This window comes from Raphanus sativus, chromosome 4 (genome assembly GCF_000801105.2).
Source record: "Raphanus sativus cultivar WK10039 chromosome 4, ASM80110v3, whole genome shotgun sequence".
Classification (NCBI taxonomy): Eukaryota; Viridiplantae; Streptophyta; class Magnoliopsida; order Brassicales; family Brassicaceae; genus Raphanus; species Raphanus sativus.
In genome coordinates, this window is record NC_079514.1 from 27726835 (window position 1) to 27750371 (window position 23537).

The 23537-nt window shown below is 36.8% G+C and overlaps 1 long non-coding RNA gene and 1 pseudogene across 1 annotated transcript; both read right to left on the bottom strand.

Moving 5' to 3' along the window:
* Positions 1 to 14855: 14855 nt before the first annotated feature.
* On the bottom strand, positions 14856 to 16356 carry LOC130510506 (uncharacterized). Its single transcript, XR_008944178.1, has 4 exons — positions 15834 to 16356; positions 15424 to 15595; positions 15152 to 15336; positions 14856 to 15049 (listed from the first exon to the last, which is right to left on the bottom strand). It is a non-coding gene; the product is annotated as an uncharacterized LOC130510506 (long non-coding RNA).
* Positions 16357 to 17672: 1316 nt separating this feature from the next.
* LOC130512060 (U5 spliceosomal RNA) lies at positions 17673 to 17811 on the bottom strand (annotated as a pseudogene).
* Positions 17812 to 23537: the final 5726 nt, after the last annotated feature.

The window sequence follows — 23537 nt, forward strand, 5'->3', positions numbered from 1 at the left end:
GCAGGACACAGATGCAACCTCTTCTGGTTTACATGTCGGTGTATGCGACAGCCCAACGGTGGATGCTCTTAAGACAGCCATTTCACTAGGCTCCATAGACAACGTCTCAACTGGAACCCCAATGCATGTTCAGGTTGAACCTGCTTTGCAATTCGAAGATACTCCAGGTCAACCACCCCATTCCGTTTGTCAGATAGAAGACGATGAGGATTATGTTGAGACAGGTGGTAAACGTGTCCGGAAAATCTCACAGTTAATACGAGGGGTGTATACCCCAGATCCAAGGTTGAAAGGGTTGTTCATGAGTGAGGAAAAGCCCCAGTATAAGCCCTCCCAAAGTCCTCCCGAGTACAGTTCAAAAAATTTGCTGCAATCTTGAGTGAAAATCTCGAGCAGTAAGTCGCATGTTTTGGATGCATTTGTTAATTACTATTGTTAATTATTTTGGTCACATTGTTGTTAAGTATTGTTAAAGATTCTCGTCTTTCAATGCACACCTGCAGGACGTTCGAGATCATAACCTCCCATGTTGTCTCGAATTCATTCTTCCTTGATATTGCTGAACCTCAGAAGTGGTTGTCGGACGAGGTACGATCTGAGTTTTAACATCCTAATTAGGGATAATATTGACATATCTATTTGTTTTACACAGCACATGGCCGTTATAATGCAAATGTTGTCGAGGCGTCTTGGGGGTGATCTCGCTAAAAACCGAATGTTAATGGTTGACCCCTACTTTTCAAAGCTCATTAAGTCCTCCTACGGTTCTTTTTTGGTAGAGGAAGATAAGTTGCATTTCAATTGGGGCAGAAATATAATAAGCTATGTGACAGGAAAGAGCAGGGGGAGAACTAATAAGTTGGAATTTGGTCGGGATGTTGACATGGTGTATGCTCCAATGATGTGGGGTCCAGACCATTGGGTTGGTCTTTGTATTAACTTGGAGGTTTCTCACGTGACGATCCTCGACTCTTACCCCCCCCCCCCCCCCCCCCTCCATCCAACAGAAGAACAAATTGAAGAACAAATGGCTCCGGTTCTTGAGTCGTTGCCATATATTTTAGAACAGTATACAGGTTTCACAAAGTACCTCAGTAATTCATTGAAACCTCGTTATTACTCCTGCAGCCGTTTGGAAGGTGTCTATGTTAACGCAAGGACTGGGGACTGTGGGCCATGCACTGCTAATTTCATGGAGATCCACGCTAATGGTGGTCGGAAGGAGGAGATGAGTAAGATTGATGACAGGATAGTGGAACGATTTCGTGAGCAGTATGCTATGGACTGTTATGAAGAATTTCTTGGACCTGCGAATGTTGTGAATCAGGTGTGAAAGGAGCAGGAGTTTGGTGTAGTTTGTGTTTCTGTATGGATTATATAAATTTTAATGTCGTCAATGTAGTCTTTGGATCATTGAGTTTAAATGTTTCCAGTATTGTAGATAATGTTGTTAATGGTTTGAAGAACTTTTGAATCGTTTAGACAGTGGAAATGGTTTATAAACTTTTCAAGTCTTTCGTTAGTTGAAAATAGTCTATTTTACATGTGTCAGCAGATGCAAGTCGATATAGCCGTTAAACTGACATAGCCGTTACAGAATATGTCCGTTACGCACTTGTACTCGTTTCCCATTAGTTATTTATAGGGCACAATTTTTGTTGATAAACCTTACACTTCGAGAAAATGGAAATGCCTAACATTCCAGATGACATATTCACAGTAATCTTGCAGATCGTAGGTGCCGACGCATCATGGCGTCTTGGTCCTTTTATCAGGGCGGGGAGGCGGTCCTATGCCCTTGTCCACCAAACTCAAGTATTGCGGGAATGCAGTCTTTGGGCAATGTGCCGGGAACCTAGCGACATTTTCATTGGTGGCAGGTGTCGTAGTTTTTTTGAAAAGTGCTTGGCTGTGGGTAATATTGATGTTGTATTCTTCGAAAGTCTCCGTTTAGCAAGTCGTGGTAATGATTTGGAAGCAGCTGTTGCTCTTTAGGCGCAAAATGTTCCAAACGATGATGAATCTACCTTGATGTATGGTGTTTTAAACGTCTGTATAGGTGACGTAATCAAGGCCAGTGAAGCGTTTCAAATGTTCATTCAGCATCATGACCAACTACATTCCGAGAGAGTGAGGCAGATGTGTAACGCACTGGAGTGGAAACTGTCATGGTACTCGCCACCATATATGGATACGTACGCGCACTCTTTCAAATATCCAAACGATGATGTCATAAAGCAGCCAGACTGCGCTTACGAGCACGATCCAAACTTTGATCGTTTTTGTAATTCATGCAATGTATTCTGGGCAGCACGTAACATTTGTGGGATGCTATAAGGGCCGTGGATGTTGCGGATGGAGGCACATCTACTTTAATAGGAATTATTTGTAACCGTTGTAATCTTTTCCAACCAAAATACAACGGCTATATTCGTTTAAAATGACTAACAACGGCTAACTTTGTTTCGAGTTTAAACATGTTGCTGGACTCACTGTTGGGCCTAACTTTGTTTCCAATTTAAACACGTGTGGCCCAAATCATGTTGGTCGTCCCTTCATTAACCTTTTTCATTAATAAGGAAGACAGACCGATTTGATGGTTGGGCGGCTCCAAAAAAACTATCTCCTCTCGGAAACTGTATTTGTTTCTCCTTCGAACTCATCTTCAAGATCCAATTGCTCGAAAGATCATTGAAACCCTAAAAATGTCGTCTTCGTCATCTGCCTCCACCCATCTCCGCCGCCGTGAATACAACAGCACAAGTTCAGATGAACGCTCGAGTTCCTCCCCTGAGCCGGTCGAGGAAGAACCGCGTTTTATGACATTTGAAGCGCGCCTACAAGCAAGTCGGGGGGTTCTTTATCTCCGGCCCACCGGTGCCAAACCCATGGTCTAATCGTCATCTAACTGAAGTAAGCTTCCGTAAGTATCAACAACTTTGCATACGAGGGTTTCTAGTCCAGGGGAAGTTAGTGTTAGATGATCCGGGATTTGCTGAGGCTCGCTCAATAATAGAAAATGTTGGGTGGATGTACACTGTATTGCACGTGCGGCCTTTCTGTCCAAGGGTGGTTAGAGAATGCATCTCCAACCTATACGGTTCGGACGCGGGGGTTTACATCAGGGGATGCCGTTTCGATTTCGACCCCGTCGTGATTAATCAACTATTCTTGACTCCAATTGTGGAACAACCTCACACATGGGAGGATGATGATCTGTCGCAGGCAATTACCTTCCTCACCGGTGGTCGCTGTACTCACTGGGACCCTTTCTCCCTAACACAGCTCCTCCCACAGTATCTTTGCCTCTACAAACTGTGTGAGTTAAACTGGCTACCTGGATTCCATGTAGATGCAATGCTAAAAAAGCGTCTTCGTTTTCTCTTCGCGTTTGTAAGAAACAAGCCTATAGACTTTGGTCGATTGGCTTATGACCAGGTCATCGAAATGTCTCGTCAGTCAGATGCCGACATGAAAATTGTTCTCCCCAACTTGATCTATCAGACTCTCAATCTTCAGAGGGACATTTTGGCATTTCCAGGTGATGAACCCCTAATTGGTCAGCCTGAAAATGTTAGCGGACTGGAGGCGGATCTTTCACTACGTAGGGGGAGAAGAGGTCGTATCCAATCCGATGATTGATATCGATGCTACTCTAAATTCTGTTTCTGACTGTAGTTTTTTGTTAAGTTCTCTATGCTACTCTAAGTTATGTTTTCGGCTAGTACACTAAGTATTGTTTTACCCACTATCTTGTTACTTTATTCGGATATAATATCTACTTTTGTTATTAATGTTATGCATCCATTGATGAACTAATTGGTGTACAACAAATATTCGGTACAACCAAAACCCGTACACCTCAACAGTTGATACGTACAGCTCAACATTTAGTAACAAATATTTGCTACAACCATAATATATTTCCTACAAGCATAATATATTTTGCACAGTCTTCTTTTTGGAAAGAGATCAAGGTACACCGTACACCTATTTTATAATAAGGTTACTTCATACTATAGTATGACCATATAATTTAATTTTGATGCAATGTTTTTTTGTACAGCTTGGTGTACGCTGCAAGGCTTTGACGTTGCAATAATTATCAAAATACATGTGTACACCTTTAAAACCGCTTACGAATATATTAGTTTAGATAGCTCTTTCACTGTTAAAAGATGAAGACGTATAGCCATGAAATTGTGTACTTATATTTTTGAAAGAACAACTAAAAATTGATTTGTCCACAGAAATGATACTGAAATATTTAAAGCAAGTGGGAGACATTGGAACAGATCCAAAAGAGCTTACAGTTTTTGCAGGGTCCTTCTTCTTGAACACCGTAATCATGGCCAGAACGGCACTTTGGTGCTTTGATTAATTCATCATCTGGGAATTTGAACCTAGACGCGTATGTGTTCATATATGGTGGATCGAAGAGCAACAAACGTGACTGAAGTTCATCTCCAAGTTCATCAATGGCGTCTGACCTAAGGTCCGCATGAATGGCTGCGAACTCCTTGAAAACTTTTGTAGCTTCCTTGTCATTACCAAGGCATACATTGAATATACCCACGGCGAACGTTGAAGGTGCGTGTTCAGGAACATTTGCTTCCAAAAGGTAAATGCTTTCCTGAAGTCCTACAATTGCTGCTACATTGAGGCCCTCGTAATACAAGGCGTCCTTATTACCAGAGGACGCGCACTTCCTGTTGAATTTGTGAAACTTCCCATTATTCCCGACCTCTCGGGTACTGTAGTCGAGCATAGGTGTTACATTGCACTTTTGTAAGACGTAGGGGTCATGGACCAGACGGTATCCGCGCTTCCCAGCACGCATGAAAGGTCGAAGGTGCCAAACTGAATCCTCCCCAGCCCGGGCTATAAATTTTGTATTAATTTCGTCTGGGAGATTGGGGAGTATTCTTTCCGTCATACTTTGGTTGGGGAGGAGTATAGGTAGTTGAGAAAAGGTAATTTACTGGAGTTGTTTGAAAACGTCTTGTTCGACCATTACTTTTAACCTAACAACCTTGGTTAAGTATTATCACTATCTCCCTCTGTGGTATGGAAAGTAATACGGAGTAATAAGTGTGGCTTCTACGGTTGGTGGAACATTAAATTTTTGTTTAACCGCACAAGCCTCTATCAGTATTCCATCTATTTAACTTTGTTTCATCAGTGTTTTATTAAAAACACTTCACAAACACCCGAATATTATGGCACCTACTGTTCTCCCAGACCTTCCCGACGATATTTTCATCAAAATCCTCAAGTATGTCGCCGAGGACTCATTTTACTTCCTTGGTGGCTTCCTGCTAGCTGGGAAAAGGGGTTACTCACTTGTCCATGAACCTTCCGTCTTAAAGAGTTGCTATATTACTGAAATGGTTAGCTTCGTCACGAGTCGAATCAGCACTGGTGGCCAGTTTCACGCATTCTTCCGCAAGTGCGTTGAAGCCGGCCACAGAGAGGCTATATGCTATGCAGGTCTCCACGCAGCAATAGATGTTGATCTGCCCGAGAGTATCCGTATTTTGGAACAAAACGTGCCAGCGCATGGATTATCAACCTTAGCTGTTGCAATTTTCTATGTCTGTCTTGGCAAAACGAAGGAAGCCAGCAACGCCTTTCAGTTGTTAGAAGCCCATCACGCTGACCTACGTTCGGAAACCGTTCTAGATATGGGAGAGTCGATCCACTATCTACTGACGACGTTTAATGCGCCGTTCCTTAACAAATATATGGGATCCTTCCAATTTCCGAGTGATGATGTTATGATGCAACCAAAATGCCTTCATCTCGACAGGTGCTGGATATTTTATGTTGGGTCCACCAAGGTTTTGGCTACGATGGCTGACAGGAGGGTCAACAAAATCATCATCATTGTATCCACAGTTAAAGGTGGATGTATAATCCTTTCCTCTTGCAGCTTGGGTGACAGCAGGTTCAACATCATTATAAACATCTTCGGACCTATGACTGATAGTAATTTGATCAGCTACCGGACCACCATTGTTGGCATCTACAGTTGGTCCACCATCACTGCTACGTGTCTGATCATTATCAACAACTTCAATATTCTGATTGATCCGAGTTTGATCATCTTCGGAAGCAATTACAGATTTCCCGCCAACTTCTTCTGCAGCTTCACTGATAGGAGATTCATCATCGTCAACAACACAATCATAAACGTCTTCCGTCGCAGGGTTGTCTTTTTGGTTTTGTTTTTCTGGAGTAACATGAAGCACATCTCTTCACTTTCCACATCAATGCCACGATTATGTTTCTTGTTGCCTTTCCCTGTAAATACAAATCAACATCAACAGTCTCGCCTCCTACTTCTGTATCTTTTGTACGTGAACAGGTAAAGGGTGGATAGTTTACCTGTTCCACTTGGTAATTTTGGTCAACCTCCATCTTTGACCCCTGGGATGATGGGATGTTTATCATAATCGTCATCATCTTCTATCGACTTGTTTTCTTTCTCCTTTTGTTGTGGTGGAGTGACAAGTACCAAATCTAGAGTGTCCCCGGTTAGTCTGTCATCGGTGTACGCAGGGATAGTATCATCTTCCATGCAAGAGTCGCCTTTGTTGTTGTCGTTTGCTGAAAATACATGAACACCAGGAAATTTATGGCCTATTTAAATAGTTTCAGTCCATCAAAAAGGTAGATATATTACCTCTTCCATTGGGTAATGTTTGTCCACATCGATCTCTGACCCCTCGGATGATGGGATGTTGCTCTTCGTCGTCATGATCTTCAATCGAGTGGGTACGTTTCTCTTTTTGTTTAACTGGAGTAACAAGTACCACGTTTACACTAGCACCGGTTAGGGTTTCATCGGTGCACGCACGGTTAACATCATCTTCAATGCAACCGTCTCCTTTTTCGTTGGATTTTTCTGAAAATACAATAGAAATGTGAACTAAGTACGGCATATTTCTGATGCTTTAGTCCAAACAGGAAACTTCTGCAAAGTTAGATATATTACTTGTTCCATTTACTAATGTTTCTCCGAGTTGATCATTGGTGTACGCCGTTGTGGTGGTTCGAGAACTACATAAATAGTCAGATGCTACATCTGTGACTTCCTCATAACATCTACTCTTCGAACACTGTTTTGTTGATTTAGAACCACCTCTACGACCCCCCAGTTTGCGCGAACTATGACCTCTACGCCCCCTTATTACTGAAGGAGAGTGCCCATTGAGAGAATGTTGTCGAGCACGTCCTCCTACAGATGGACCTCCATTATCGTCTTTATCATCATCGCTCACACAATCATTTCTAACATAACTATGCCACCAATTAAAATCATAATCGAAGTCATCATCTCCCTCTTCTCCAATGTCATCTCCCTCTTCTCCAATGTCATCTCCCTTACCATTCTCCTTCTCAGCATCCACAGCTCCAAGCCCGGCGACAGTATCATTTCCCTTGCTTTTTCCACCGTCCACTACCAAGTCTTCACAAGTTTCGTCATCGTCTACGTCCTTACAATCTACATTTTCCTCAACCACACCTTCCGAAGGACCTCCAACAGCAGATTTGGAGCTTTGTAGATTATCTGAACTTGGAATAAGGACAGACGCTACTACAGCAGTTTTGGCGCTTTGAAGATTCTCGGTGGACTGCTCGTTAACAGGCTTCTTCGTCCCTGACTGTTCTTCGTAGGCTGCTTCAAATGCTTCTACTTCCATCAATAATTCCAAGTCGGCATCCTCAATTCCTTTCGCTCCTGGCTCTTGAGATGCAATTACTCTAGCAGACCTTAGAAAAACTCTTTCTCCTCCAACAAGCTCCATAAATGTAACGAATAAATTTACAGATTTGTCGGCCCTAGCTAGCGCCCGGAATATTTTGTAATCCCTGACAGATGATATCTGAACGGGAGCAGCATCTTTCCCAACCATGTCACTATCCTCATCATTAAGCCAATAGCTCATATCAGAAAAGATCTCCCTTCCCAAAAGACCAAATTCATTTAAAATCCTCTCCTCCAGCCCGTCTGCATCCTTTAATCCTGAGGTATCCACTACTCTACCCAATAAATCATTATATATCTTAAAATCCCAAGAACCAGTATCATACATTATCCACCGGCCTGCCATTACGACAATATACGAATTGGGAACACCTACACAGAAATTACAAAGTAGTTGTTAGATTTATAATTCAAAAAATACGTGACAGCCTGAACGAGTACCAAGTTCACAACGCATTACCCTGGTCACCAATTTCTTTGCCTTTAAGACTATAGCTTGAGCTCCAGCTACTTCCGTTCCCAGTTTCCATCAGTTTCAAATCGGGTGGATGCATTTTTCCAATCTGGCAGCGACCCACAACCCTTGTTCTGCAATAAGGGTTTTCGGGGGTACCAAACATATTATATTCTGTCTGAAGATCCCCGACCACATATTAATTTATTAATTAAAGTACAAGGTTGGGATTTGGCGGGAAATTAGAACCGCTAACATAGAATTAACCGGCAACACACTCAGCCGGTGATTTCAACTCGTGTGGGGTCTTCGGAAAGTTGCGTGGGTCGAAAACTATGAGGGCCGCTCGGTAAAGTTTCGAGAAAAGTTTAATGGGTCGTGTCCGGTAAGTCGTAGGGTCAAAAGGCCAAAATCGTCTTCAATTCTTTCTCTTCCCTATAGGTATGCAAAACCCGAATTGAAACTTCTCGCGACCCAACTTCACATTTAAAAACTTCTGATGACCCACACGTATAATGGACCCTATATAACCTTATACAATTATCTTCACTTTAGAATTTTAGAAATAAATAAACTGCTATAAAATGATTATTTCTAGTTACTAATAAATAATTTTAAAATTAATCTATTTACAATTTCTGTCAATACTAATTTTACACTTCTTTTTAAAAATTAATAATTTTTAGTATCATGTTCCTCATCAAATTCTCTATTAAATTGTTTATCAAATAAGTTTTTACATTTCTCTTTTGGTTATGAATTAAAAATATGATACAAATCTCTTGTGTTTAAGATTTTGTTTTGAGAAAAAAGGAAAAAAACTATCGAATATTCCTTTACAGTGTTTTAGGGTTTTAGAAAAAGAAATTAATATTACATAATAATTTACAATTATATTTTGCCTAGGATTTAGAAAAACAAAATTACTATGAAATAATTATTTCAAGTTAATATCAACTATATTGCCATTTTTAAAAGTTTCCATTTTAATTTTTTAAAAAAATCTCAATAATATTTTAGATTTTTAAAGTAATGACAGATTTTTATTGATACATTCACAATCTAGTTTTTAATCGACACATGTTACAATGATATTGAGTGAAATATTTGAAGTTATTTTTGGTTTATAAATTTTTTAACACAAAATTATTAAAAATGAAACTTAGTTAGTTATAAGAAAATAAAATTAATTTTATATTTTTATTTCATTTGAAATTTTAGAAAAGGAAAATTATTATTTTATAATTAGTTTTTCTTTAAAATTTTTGTACACATAAATAGGTTTTTATAAAAAAATTATGTTTAGTTAAATATGATTTGTATATTAATCTTATCTTTTTTTCATAATAAGATTAATACTATTGTGTTTCGTAAAAATAATATTTTGAAATTAAACCTAAATATAGATGTGAAATATTTGTAACTTTTTGTCATAATTTTTTAACATACAGTTATATATTAAAAAGGCAAGTTAGTTAATTATAAGAAATAATAAGAGTACTTTTACAATTTTCTTTAGTTTAAAAAGGAATATTATTTATTTAATAGTTAGTTTTTATTAAATCACTTATTGTACTCGTTGGATTTTATAATTCGGTTTTGTTTAATATTTTTTTTTTTGAAACTAAAAGGGTTAAACCCGGATCTATTAAAGACACAGACCTAACCCCCGGGTGGGAGGTGCAGCCCACGGATAGACCCTTTCCCGGGTATTCAAATGGACCGAAATGCATTAGCCCATATCCGTGTTAGGTGACCAGGAAAATGTGACTTAGTTTCGCATGGCAGGTGGATCGAACTTGGAATGTGGTGACATCCCAAACCCTTCCCCTTACCACTTGACCACAAGCTCCCGGTCAAGGTTTTGTTTAATATTTGTTTCTTGAAAGTTAATATTTATGTTTTATAATTCTATTTCTTTAATATCTTTTAGAACAAAATTATAAAAAAAATTAAAAAAAATAATTATTTTTAAATAGATTTTTACACTTATTATATTTTTGTTTAGGCTTAAAAAAAAGAAATTACGATCAATTTTTTCACAATATGTAATTGTAAAAAATAATATAATAGTATTTTTTATAAATCCTAATAAGAACAATTTATGTAATGATTTTTTTTTCTAAATCTCTTTTAAATCATAAAGAAAGAAAATTGTGTCGTTCTTTACACATGTCACAATTTATTTAGAAAAATATTAACAAAGAAATAAATACTTTAAAATAGATTTTTACAATTATTTTCTTGTTTAGAAATTTAAAAAATGAAAATTACTATCAAATATATTTAAAATAGATAATGTAAAATACTAAAAATGGTAATTTTGTAACTTTTTTTTTTTTTTAAATACGAAATCCTAAAATATAACTTTAAAAGACTATTTTTGTAATGAGAATTTTCCTTTTTCTTAATCTCTTTTAAATCCTTAAAAAGAATTGTATCATATTTTGACACATGTCACAATCTTAAAAATTTGTTGACACATGTCGCAATCAAAAAATTAAAATTACTATCAAATATTTTTAACAATATATATATATATATATAATATATATATATATATATATATATATATATATATAAATGGTAATTTATAAATTGAACTTTAAAAGACTATTTTTGTAGTGAAATTTTGTTTTTTCTTAATCTCTTTTAAATTCTTTAAAAAAGAATTGTAACATATTTTTGACACATTTAACAATCTTAAAAAAGTTTGATACATGTCACAATCATGTTAATTTAGTAACTTTGAAAAACCAAGCTTTATATAATAAGATAGCCCATATTTATGGAAAAAACGATCATTTAATTTTTCTTTTACCTACAATATATCGATACACTAAAATTTAAAACAACAACCAGTGAATTTGGTTTAATTACGATTACGTACAAAATACAAAATTGGGTTGATTATTCATTAGATTTATTGAATTCAATAATAACAGCCTACCAATCTTTATTATATACATAGAATAAGTGTATGACTACATAGACTATATGCAAGTTACTGTATATTTTGCAAATGCTGATCTATAAAATAATACTATTATACACGAAAATTATATCCTTAACTATTGCAAAATACAAAATAATATAAAAGTTCATGTTTTATTTAAGAATTGTAACAATTTAAAATATTTTATTTGAATTTCTATTTTATCCGCCGTAAAATAGTAAAACTTTGACTAATTTTTAATACCAAATTAGAACATTGGCTAAAAGTTAAGCTAATCAACAACTTGATAAACTATTTTCTTATATTTTAATGTATATTGAAAAAGCAAATCGAATTTTTAGAAATATTACCAGTTTTTGGGGTTTTTACTAGGTGGATCAGAAGCAAGTCACAGGTTAACGGTGGATTTTAGGTTTTCTAAAAATTTTAATTAACAATTTTTATTAAATCTGAATCGCATTATTTATGGCTCATCAGATTTACCTATTTGACTGCGTTTTCAGGTCGAATATAAAAACATTATATATCTACCCCGCTAAAAGGAGATAAACAATTTGTACTAAATAGAATGCTTTCTTCGCGCTATTTAAATGTAGATAAAAAGTTATGCCTCAGCAGGTTAGTTTAAAAACATATTCGAGTAATTTGGTTTTTAATTTAAGATAGTTGGTTATTTATATATTAAATATAATTAACATTTGTAGGTTTATAATTTGCATTGTAGAAATTTGGGTATTCATTCGGTTTTTAATTTGGATACAGTTGAATTTTTACTCCAAAAATATAGGATTTTCTCGATTATTGATGAAATTTGTTTTAATTTTGATATTTCGGTTTGGCACAGTTCGTTTCTTCGATTCAGGATATAAAAAAAATATTTTAAATGAAAAATAAACATGCACTTCTGAAACGCGGATCAAAATCTAGTTTCACTTAAAAACTAAAACATAAAGGGAAAATTAGAAAATATACCAAAAATTTATTATTATTGTCCTAATATCAAGCTAATGTTGTCCTACTAGTATAATATTTTTTGAAAATACAACTAAACCCTTGATTTAAACTTTAAATATAAGTAAAACTAATTAATATATATATATATATATTAAGAAAACAATTTTAAAATAAAAATCCTCAAATCCCTTTTAACTTTTTTCCGACATATCCATTTTAACTTAACCCTAACTTTATTCCCTTTCCGGCCTATCTTTTTTTCCTCAACAAAGAACCCGATTGGTTCTAACGTAGCGGGTGTGGTTGTGGGTGCGGGAGTTTGCGGATGCGGATGGTTGTAGTTTCAAGCTTTATTTAGCGTTTTGGATGACTAGTACAACTTTTAAAAATTGTTTATTTTGCGGGATATTTATAACTTGTTGATTATGAGATATTTCAGCGGTTTAATAATAAATTACCAATATAAAATATAAAACATACTATTGTGATAAAATATAATAATTATTAATACAATATAATTAATAATATATTATGTTTATTTATTTATTTTTATTTAGTTGAAAGTTATAATTATAATAATGTTTTTGAAGGTTTATATTAAAACGTTTTTAAAAATATTTTGTTTCATTTTATATATGTGTATATCTTTAAATAGATATGTATATTAATTTTCTACAAATTCTAATGAATAGCTATTTTAAAATTTTTATAAAACAAATTATGATACTGTTTATGAATTTAAATTAATATAGCATATATATATTAATTTATATTATTTCAATTTAAATATATATATTTATATATATTTTTAATATATAATATTTCCATTTTAAAAAATTTAATTTAAAAATTTAAAATATTTTAATTTAAAATTTTATAATATTTTAAAAAACAATTTTATATTTATTTATCTACCCGCAACCGTCTGCAACCCCAAACGCTAACTGGAACCAGCTTTTGATTTTAAGAGGTTCGGAATGATTTGAATTGATTTTTAGCGGTTTGTATGATTTTATTAAAACGCTGTCAACCCTACCAATCACAAAAGTTGTGTTTGCGGGTGGTAGTAGGAAAACCAGTCATGCCCGAAGTAGTCTCAGCGTCTCTCATCCTAAATCATAATTTCTTCGATTCCAAGTAAGACCTTTTCGGGTCCGGGTAGTTCGGTAATTCACAAATTGTATCCAATTGGTTTTTGGAACACTTACGGTTCGGTTTCAGATCAGTTCCGACCGGTTTCGGTTTGGTTCCGGGTTTTAAATTATTAACCCGAAACTAATACTTTTATTTATATATATATATATATATTAAATAATTTTTTTAGAAAAAGTTCAATCCAAATCGGATATATATTTATAGTTTGAAAATCATTACAACGAAAAAGAAGTGCTGCATTGGTAAAAGTGGATGTACTTTCACCTTTCCCACCTGGGTTCAAACCCATGAACGGGTACCCGATCGGATCCGGATAAAAACCCGAACCTACCAGATATATACCATGGTATTCATAAACATCACCCATCGGTTAAATATGTCTTATCCGAAACCGACCCGAACCTGTTCATTTCGGGTCGGAATCCTCGGTTCGGTTTAAGAGTCGCAGGCCCAACTTAAACCTTGAAAAAAATTTGGAAGACAATAGTATCTGACATGAATGAATGAGCGGATGTAGAGAAGAGATTGGTGGCAGAGGAAGAGATGGTGGTGCCGTGGTTGTTTTGGTGGTGATGTAAGGAGCGGTGGGTAGAGGAAGAGACGGTTGTAGCCATGGATTCAGACATAGTTTCACTCCCTAAGGTACGTTAGTTTGTTATTGATCTTGTTTCTTAAATCTTGATAGTAAAGTTATTAACTTCTCACTAGTTATTGATTTATTTGGGCAGGTAAGAAGACTACCTTTGACGATTAGAAGCTTATCTAGAGAGAATGTTTATGTTTTTAATTATTACTTGTGCAATAAAATGATATGCATGTCTTGCTCTCAAAGTATTTAGCCACTGAGGAAGCTGGTAGATAAATGGACTTTATCATATAACAGGCAAATGTTCTGAAAGTACTCAAAGGAAGCTCACTATGGAAGGTGTATATGTGTGAGAAGAGGACAACTGGAACCAGAGGCTTCAAGACGATTGAAGATATATGATGCGACACGCATAGAGAACACCGGGGAGAAGATCCTCCTAGGAAAGACAAAAAATGCATAGAAGAGCTTATGAAGAAAATAAAACTACTCGATCTCCAACCACTTGAGAAGATTGAAGAGCTTGCGTTTATTTTTTATTTTTTTATTTCTTCTTTTTGTTTCTTTGGTTTAACGTGGTATATATGTCTCATTGTTGTATCAAATTCCAGTTTACTGTTAACTATGTTTATGAAATTTAATGTAGTGTTAAGCTTTTAACTGAAAAAACATATAGAGATAGTTCTTTCTTCTCTACCTTCTCTTGCATCTTAAGAAAAATCATATGTTTTTATTCGTAGTCTCTCTCACTTTATTCTAATGCATTTAGTGTTTCTTCTTAGCTTCTTTGGAACCAAAAGTATCATAAGATAAGCAAAGCAAACAATCCTAACTCCTTTATTCATTTGTCAACAAGCAAATCATATAAGTTTGTGAAAATCAATATAAAACAATTGATCAAAACCAATGAATTAAGGAAGAACACGAGATTGTGTTCTTTTTTTCTTGTTCAAAAAATTGAGTTTTTTTATCTTAAAGAATTTTTAAATTTTATTCACTTCAAAAAACCTTTGTACAATCTAATGCTACTTTGTGTAGAAAATAGAGACCTATAGCGAGGAGAGGAATTGAAGTTAACATAACCAATGTTAATAAACCATCCATTTGCAAAAGCTAATGCGAAATAATCAACCGAGGAACATAGCAGCTATCAACTGAATAAAACTTCCCAACCTGAAATTAATATTCAATAAAAAAATTTTACCAGATTTGAGTCATTAATTGTATTATAAAGCCTATTCTGAAATATGGAAGTTTATCTGCTTGTTGTGTTACCTTGTCAACCATGGCATGGGTCTTGTACGTATAAGAACAGTATCTAGAGACATTCTACCAACAACCTACCCTGTGTTTGTCTCCACACCGAAGCATCCAAATAATGTCTTGCCTGAGAATTGTTTTCAGATACATACTCAATATCCACGCTGCTTGTCTCTCTCCATCTAACAAGCCATCTCTATCTACAACAAGTAAAATGACAGTTGAGAAACAAAAAAAAAAAAGAAAAAAAACACAGAATGTACGAATACAATGAAGCTTTTACGTACAGTGTCTGTTGTTCTGATTCAGTCCAAAGGAATCTATTAGACGACTAAACAACAATGTAGTAATACAATGAAGAACAGCAGCCAACAATAAGAGTTAGGCACAAGCCTAAATTGCCAGTAGGGGGGAAGCAAGGTGTTTCAATCGATCAGATGCCAAAGCAAGTAACGCGGACTGCAAGAAAACAAGTATGAAAGCAATTGGATTTGAAATATCCAGTTTCACACCTGACAAACAAGGAACATAAACATTTCTGGAAAGAGGCTAAGTTGTTCAGCAAACGGTCCTCACTAACTAACAGTCTCGTGCCAGACCAACCTTTCTCTAAGCTGCCTTCAGAGTAGTATATATATATACATGACGAACGAGGGCAATGAAAGAGGAATTAAGTGAAATACAAAGAAAAACAAACCTAGAAACTGTGGAAATGAGTCGATCAGTCAAAGGTTCCCAAAGCTCTCCCAGTCCCATGGAGGCATCTCCCCCAGTCTCCGTAGGATCGGGATCTTCTTCCTCCCCCAGTCTTATGGACGCTTCCCCTCCGGTCTCCGTAAGATCTGGAGTTTCTTCCTCGCCGAGTCCGATGAGCTACACACCGTCTTCCATCCGTTCAACTCCTACCCAGATGCCAAGTCCGATGAGCAACACACCGTCTTCCATCCATTCCACCCCTCCATCTGTCGCCTCTCCGCCGCCGCCCCCAGCCACATATTCTCACACTGCCGCCGCTACCTTCCTCTCCACGGAAACTCAAGCCGACGGTCAGAAGATGTTCTCGGTGATTTGTACCTGTGGACTGCGTCACAACCTCCTCGTCCGCGACGGCGAGGTCTTCGCAAGATTCTAAAGACTGATCGAGGCCCGACGACGAGGTCTTCTTCGCAAGTATTCTAAGACAGATCGAATATTTACTTTTATTAATGTTATAAGAAAATATAAATATATGCTGAAAATAATGTCGTTATTAAGTTTCCATTAAAAAAAATGTTGTTATTAGATAAATTATTTGAAAAAAAAAAACAGACTAATAAATAAACTATGTTAATATATTTGATGAGTATCTATTTTTATTAAAAACGTATTAAACGTAAAATATCACCCCCGCGGCCGCACCGTCCCTGCTTGCGTCACTATCCAATTCGGACACTAGTACATGAGAATGTTTTTACTATCTTTAAGTACCAAACTGAATCTCTGTTAACGTGGTCCCCCGCAGCTGTTCCGTTTGCATTAAATCTTATCGTTTTTACTTTTAACGTTTTCTATTCTAGGTTTAATTTTTGGTTTTTTTCACTCATCACAGCCTATAATTTTAAAATCCAAAACTAGCCACATCTGCCAACAAAATAAAGAGTAAATGACAACTAAGAGAAAAAATAATCTTGAGTTCAACGTTGAATACGTTAATGCAATGTTTATCAACAACAACAAAAGAAGAAAAAAAAAGTCCATCAATGCGTCGTCAATTCTTGTCAAATTAATCAATGATTTTCTTTGGTTATCAGTTTACATTATTTATATTTTGATTTACTTTTTGTGGGAGATTTTATACGGCTTCATGAAAGAGAACTAGTAATCGATCTATTCAAAAGTGTGAACTAAAAAGTATACATGTAACTACTCGAAAGTGACAATCGACCGGCGTAGGATATTAATAGAAAACGATTTTGCAAAAGATAGAAATTAAACTATGGAGACACCGGAGGGGAGTTAGTATATTTTGTTTGCGGATGTTATTGATTACTTATTTCATCCATAGCGGGTGTCGAATCAAATCAATTTTAAATGATTGAATTTATAACTAATCAACGTCGTTGTAGTTTTAGTAAGTGAATGACTCCAAGTGGTGACTGTTTGATATTGGTTACTCCAAGTGCCTCAACCTGCAGCAGCTCTCAGCATCACAGCTTTGTCCGTATATCTTTCTAACTAACCATGCAAAATCATTATTAAGTTTCATTAACACCAACAGCGTAGAAGTTATTTTTGTAATCTTTTTTTTATCTCTCTAATTGTCGCAGAATCTGTAGAAAAAAAAGGAAACAATAGAGGCTTTTTAAAATTTTTGCGGATTTTATTCGTTACTTATTTATTTCATAGCGGGTGTCAAATGTACATCGTACGTAGCTGCATGTTGTTTGAGTCATTATCTTTCGTTGCTCTGTGTTTCATTTTTGCGTTTTGTTCTTACGAAATTTGTAAGTAGACCTTTAGACCAGCTTTTTTCCTTTTTTATTTTTTTCTTTTTTTTGGATCCACTCGAAGGTGGGACCCTCCAAAAATAGGCGTATGCCACTTAGAATGGAGAGCACACGGTATTCTTTAGTAAAAGGCGAAAGAATAGTTCGCTTTTTTTTTGTTGTTGGAAGGATGTGTTTATGTTGACGATGTTCTTTTCATTTTTGTGATGAGGATTATTCAATTTGTTAGAGAAAAAAAAGATTATTCAATTTGTTATTTAATAATGAAGAGATTAATAATGATCTGACTTGATGGTTGCTTAGGACGGAAGAATGCAAACGCCTCGTTAGACCTTGGTATTCGGGTCCTCGGTTTTGGATCAGGTTCTTTTGAGTCCGGGTCTTTCGGATATAGGAGTTTATGACCTGATAGGGTAATTTCAAATTCTCGGTTTCGGATCGGTTCGGATCGTACCGGATCCGGATTGGATTGGATCTTAGATAGTTAGATCCATTTGGGTAACTATAATTTATCGGTTCGGATTCGGTTTGGATTCGGGTCGGGTTCGGTTCTGATTCGACCTAAAAATACCTAAAAGTACAACAAAAAATCTCTGAAAATATTATATATCCTAAAATATTTAAAATTTGTGTTTTTATTATATTAAAATGTGTATATATTAAACTATGCGATATAAAACAACAATTTGTTATCTCCTAGTGGTTGACCCCCTTATTCGCTAGACAAATAACCCGTCTTCGACTTTCTCTCAATGTATTTTATTTAATTTATATAATTGATTCAGATACTCTTCGGGTTTCTGGTTCGGATCGAGTCGGATCCAAGATCCACGGATCCTCTGCAACAAGACCCGATAGAATAATTTCATCGGATCGTTTCTAATCCAGACCAGGTTTTTTTGGATTAGTTTCGGATCGATTTTCGGGTCCGGGTAAAATACCAGGCCTATGCCTCGTAGTCGTACAAGAGCATCAGCATCAAAATTACCAATAATATATGGTAAAAATCCTTTGTAGATAGCAGCAATCATCTGTTCAACTTGTAAAAAGTTATGATGCTTCTAAAACTTCATAATAGTTTTATGTCTGTTTACATTATATGAATTTTTTATCGTGATTTTTTTATGAATTTTTAAAATAAATTACAACAAGCACAAAAGTTATTGAAAATAAAACTTACATGGAAAATTGGGAGATGGAACAAAAATCAGTGGAAGAGGTTACAAACATTTCAGAAATATACAGCTTTAAGAGTTAATTTAATATTTATTTTATACTTTTTTATTTAATAAATAAAAGTAACTACAATACTTAAAGAACCAATAAGATTCTTTCATAAAAACGATGGTATAGTGATAAGAAGAATAAAGTAAAATTCTTGTAATCAATATCAAAAAAAGAAAAGAAAAAGAAGGAAAAAGAGGTAGAAGACATAACAGTCGAACCGTCAATCATAGGGCAAGAACATAAGTACACAAGCCACTACACTATTGAGAAATGATAGCATTCGGTACCCTTAATCTGTTAATAATCTTTAACACCTAAAGTCCTTATTTTACAGGTTTTAGCCCAGGGCCAGGCATGCCTCTGCTACCCCTCCTTACATCACCACCAAAACAATCACGGCACCACAATCTCTTCTTCTGCCACCAATCTCTCCTCTACCTCTGCTCATTCCAATCTTTCACCACCATCGATCCACCCGAGAAAAAGTCAAAGTCGTAACATTTAATCATCATTCATTCATGTTATATACTATTGTCTTCCAAATTTATTTTTCATGGTTTAAGTATTTCAGTTGAAGAATTTTAGGATTTAGGATGAGAGACGCCAAGACGACTTCATCGAGGAAAAAAAGATAGGCCGGAAAGGGAATAAAGTTAGGGTTAAGTTAAAATTTATTTGTTGGAGAAAAATTAAAAAAAAAAAGTTAAAAGGGATTTGAGGATTTTTATATTTCGATTTGTTTTATTTTTAAAAATTGTTTTCTTAGTATATATAGTATTTAGCCTATGAGGAAGCTAGTAGATAAACAGACTTTATTATATAACAGGCAAATGTTCTAAAAGTACTCAAGGAAGCTCACTATGGAAGGTGTATATATGTGAGAAGAAAACAACTGGAACCAGATGCTTCAAGACGATTGAAGATAAATGATGCAACACGCATAGAGAACACCAGGGAGAAGATCCTCCTAGGAAAGACAAAAAATGCATGTGAGGTTTGGTCAAGCCCATCGAACTTGTTCATCGGCTGGGCTGAGTTACACAAGTTACACGTGGACAACCTATGGGCCTAATCGATAAAGCCCATTAGGTTAAGTGCTGATAATACAAAGAAGGAAAGATCACGACAGGGATCTCTAAGCCAAGCTTCTGGGAGGCACGAGCCTCAAGCAACCATGAAGGCTTCCATGGTGTCTCTTAGAGAGATAAAGTAAGCTACAGATGATTTGTTGTTCTAGGCTTAACTCTTAGGCATGTACTCTTGTATTATCTCTTTATACTCTCTAGGGTTTGCATACCCAGGAACAGAGAGAGTCTATGATCTTGTAAACCACATCGGAGGTGTTTTCCGATACTTCATAGTGGATGTTGTGGATCCTGGATCCACCCCAGATATAGCGTGCTGCGGCCGTGAACTGGGTTAAAAACTCTTGTGTCATAAACAAGGATTGAATCAATGGGAAAGATCAAGGGACCAGGGGATGTTATGAATCCCCAAGGAAGTCTTGTTAGAGTTACGATTGACTCAACAAGTGGTATCAGAAGAACCACGAATTCCGCATCAAGTGGTATCAGAGCATAGGCTCGTTGATTCATGGATTCCACGTCTCAAGGAGGAGAGAAATATGAAGCTGGTGGTCACGTGGTTTTACCCTAATCAGAGTAATACACCGAGATCAGATCAGGTCAAAGAGCTTTATGATTTACAAGAGAAGAAGGAAACATGTTGGACGTTCTTCGCTGCAGTTGCACAAGTTTACGGATGAAGGATTCACAAGTCAGTTAAATCGGTTGAGATGATTTTGAGTTTATGAAATCAGGGTTTCTCTACAGTTCTCCAGGGGTGCAAGAATATACTACTATGTGAGAAGGGTTTCAGGTTACTCACAAGTCGAGATGGTGGCAGGCTGTTAGCATAAGAAACAGAGGTTTTAGAGCTGTCTTCGATCTGCAGTCACAAGGAGTGTGTGACATTCACAAGGCGTGTGTTATGCATTGGAGTTTTTTGGATTTCTTTATATTCTGCAAGTTATTGGAGTTGAAAGCATAGTGGAGCACAAGAGGTTTTCGCACTGGTTTTGTATGGGATTGTCTGAAGATTCAGTGAGGGTTTTTCATGGTGTTCTTGGGTTATCTCTACATGGTATATCAGTCGCAGGTGGTGTGCTAATCTATGGGGTTATTTCAGCTCGGTATCTCATGGAATTCTTGGAACTAGGGGACGCCTTAGAACCTTGAATGATATGAGTGTTTCATGACTGTTCAGATGGTATTCTTTAGTCAGCGTGAAGGGTGTTGCAGAAGGGTTTGAAAGAGATCGACTCATGCGGGTTCGTCTATGTGTGATCATGAAAGTGTACAGTTGGGTAGAGGTTCAGAGAACAAGATACTACAAGGCTGCTATTTTCAGAGGGAATGCAGTGTGGTTTTCTAAGCAGATATGTGTTTGGCATAACACATAGTTTTTCTGCTGGGATAGATCTGCAAGAACGAGGAGTTAATTGTTCAAGGCAGAGTTCGGCTGAACAGGTGGCGGTGTCAAATCGAGGTTGATTAAGGATTGAAACAAGTATGTTTCGGGTTTTCTGCATGGGATTCAGTAGTAGTTTGTTTGGCTTCTCAGGCATATGAGGGGAAACAAATGGGTCTACAAGGTTTCACGGTTGTAGAGGTAATGATTTGTTTGAGCAGAGATTCTTTGCGTCGAAAGTCTTCTTAGCAGGTTGAGCTAAGCGGCGGGTTCTGTTGGCAACAGCAGCGGTTCAGAGAAATGTTCAAGGAAAGGTGTTCATTCAGGTTGTTACAAAGGAAATTCTCAGGATAGGGAGTTTGGTGTCTACAGGCTATTGAGGTTGGTTAGGATTGAGTCAAAGAGCTTCTGGTTTGAGGCAATGGTGATTCAGGTTCTGCAAGAGCTTCAAGTTAGCATCAACATCAGCTGGAAAATCTGGAGAAGAAGAATCAGTAGATTTGTAGGCACAATCACATGATTATTTCAGGGGTGATGAACCAAAGATGATGCTGAAGGATAAGGAGCATCAGGGAAGAAGCAGATGGTATTCGTTTTGTGGTAGACAAAAACGATGTCAGGGACAGAGAATGAAACGTTCACAGGGGATTATCTCAATGCACGTGATGGTTTCAGATCTATGAAATCATGATGAGAGACTTGCAAGGGATGCAGCGGTTGTTTGCAAGAAAGGGAAGAACCGCTGCACATGTGGGCGTGTTCGTGATCAGAGTGTTGGAGATTGATTTGAGTCGTTTGGGATGGATGATGTCTCAGGGGAATACAGACTCATCTTAAGTCAAAGCTATACTTAAGGAGAAGGAATCAAAGGTCATCAATATCACAGGGACTGAAAGTTTTTTCAGAGATCACAAGGATTGAAGGTTATCTTTACGAAAGATGATCAATGGATCTTGCAGCTACACATATTTGTTGTCGTGGTGACAACAATATGACGAAACAGTGAATTGTTTTGGGTCGGTACAAGTCAGGCTCGTGGATGCATGAGAGGAAAGGTTTTCTGGCTGGTAAAAGAAAGCCAGAGGAGTCACCAAGTCAGTGTGGCTGAACAGGTTGTACCTCCACGAAGAAGAAACTAGAGTATGGGACAAGTGTGTAAAAGCCTACACAAGGGTATGTTGGAGCAAATGGCTATTTGTGGTAACAACATGCAGAAGCTTTAGTGAGGTCGTGTGAGTGACGGAGAAAACCTAAAGATAATAGGTGATTCAAGGTTAGACTTAGCTTGAAGATTCTGGTCAAAGGCAGAGGAAAATGCGCAGGCAGAATCGGGTTGAACAGGTTGTTACGACGTTGTAATCCTGAGGATAAAGAGTATGTGACAACAGTCATCAACACTTGTTCAAGAAGCAGAAAGTCGCTACCACAGCTAGGAGAAGCGTGTGTGAGTTCTACCTAGAGGAATCATCATGGATGTCTGAGTCGGCAATTCCAGATGAATAGACTCAGAGGAGAAGTAAAGGACTCCGGTTTTGGTATCACGACCACAATGGTCAAGGTGGAGCTCTCAGATAAGAATTGAAGCTCAAAGGTAAAAGGAGAAATTTGCAGACTTGACCAGGTCGGAACTTCATGCTTGAACAGGTTATGGTTCGAGTATAGTTACAGCTGGAGAAACTCGTCACGAGTTTGACCCGACAACAGCTGTAAGGGAATATCTCAGGAGCATCACATGCGTAGATGATGAGAGATATGTTCAAAGACCGACAGGAACATTGAACAGTTGCAGAAACTTAGTTACAGAGACATGGTACTTCTAAAGGGTTATTTGATTCAGGTGGAGCCATTGAGATTATATAAGAATTAATGCATCAGGGATATATATAATCTGATTCCAGGTGGAGTGAGTCACTGGTTTAGAAGATGTCTTGATTGGTTCAGCTGAAAGGTAAAAGTTTCAGGCTAGCAACTTGGTCAGCTCAAGGGAGTAAGAGCTGAGAAGAAAGGTTATCCATGATAAGAGGCTCGTGGATATGTTCAGAGTGTCAAGGCCAGGAGTGTCAGGATCAGTTAACAAGTACAAGTCGCATCATCAGGAGATTTGTAAGAGGAGTCTTACATAAGGGAACTTGTAGGCGAGACAAGTAAATCGGCGTATGTATCAGGAGTACACTGCAGTGAGGTTGATACAGAGGACCACGAAATAAGAGCCGAGTATG